A 1558-nucleotide genomic window follows, 5' to 3' on the forward strand; every position below is an offset into this window, starting at 1 on the left:
TGATTATCATTTTGGCCATAATCGTGCAGACAATTTTCATACTTTCAAATTGAATGATTTCAAAAGGGTAAAATCCAAACATTGTGCAAAACAAATTCTTTTTTTATCTTTATCATTCTTAAGAACTTTTCTAATTAGCTCTGGGATGTGACAACTACTCTCACCAGCTCCAGCGCAGAAGCCCTTTCCCCTACCATGTTTATATGGCACCAAGAAGCAACAATTAGTGGTGTGTGCTGCCAGAGCATTTATATGCCTTTCTTTTTTTTTTTTTTTACACATAGCATGTTTTCCTCCATAATTCTTTTACTTTAACAAATTAGCAGAAAGACATCTCTGAGATTACTTGTTACATCACAGCAACGACAATAATAGATAGTTGATTGAAAACAAAAGGAGGCAACTGTTTTTATTTCTTGTTCAGTGTATCGATCTAGTTTATCATTTTTAAATCATTTTTAAATTCTTAAATCCTAATCCTCTATTATCCTCCATTTATTTATTGCTTTATTAACATAGTCAGCTTTCTGAATAGCAGGTCAGATGAAGGGAGGTATGAATGTGAATCAGTGATAAGTCGGGAGTGTTTTCTTTCATGCTGGGAAAAGTCCCACATTTAATGATCCTGATTAGAAAGCTCTAAATGAAAGTAGCAATGAATTATTTTATGGAGCAAAATGATTGCTTCTATTCATATTGTTTTATTTGCATTATTTACAAATTTGTATACAGACAGTTCTTGCACAGTTTCTCTCTTATTTATTTAGCAGTAACACAATATACAATTTTGTTGTCTACATTTGCACGACTGATCTGTGGAAGCCCATCTCTGCCGGCCAAAGAAGAAACAAAACAAATCAAAAGACTAATAAAAGTTTTAAAAAAAATTTACTGAGTCAAAAGTCTGACTTTCTAAAGTTAAATCTTTGACTTTTAATTCAGAATTATTAGATTAAACGTTTAAGAAATGGAGGATTTTTTTAAGTAACAATTATGAAAAATATTTTTGACTTACCATGATTATTTCTGTATTGGCAAAAATTGGCTCCATACTAGTCATGAATACTGTTCATATTGTTATCCATGCATACACTTTTTTTTGCACTTTCTTCTCTGCAAAAGTCAAATTCTCTTTAAAGGTTTAAAGGTTCAGATATACTGTACATTGTAAAAATTAGTCTCTTGACCTTAATCTACACTGTATGTCCCAAATGTCTCAAATGTGATCACTGTGGGCATGTGGGATATTGATCCTCAGTGTCCTTTATGACTGTGTAGCCGGCCGTAAATCATGGAGCTACTAATACAGGGGATTTACTCAAATCAATGTTTCCCCGGCAGCAGTGGTGAAACAGCAGATGAAGAGTTAATCACCTGAAGAACATCACATGCTGTGGAAAAAAACCCTGACTTGATAAGCAGGGCCATCAAGACGTGCCAATTAAAGCTTGTTGTTTATTAAAGCTGTGTTCTTCAATTAGTGCTGATGAGAGGCAGGTCCAGCCAGTACTTAATGGCAAACAATGGGTTAGCAGGACAGAGCTCTCGTGGTGATGAC

This window comes from Etheostoma spectabile, chromosome 15, assembly GCF_008692095.1.
Source record: "Etheostoma spectabile isolate EspeVRDwgs_2016 chromosome 15, UIUC_Espe_1.0, whole genome shotgun sequence".
Taxonomy (NCBI): domain Eukaryota; kingdom Metazoa; phylum Chordata; class Actinopteri; order Perciformes; family Percidae; genus Etheostoma; species Etheostoma spectabile.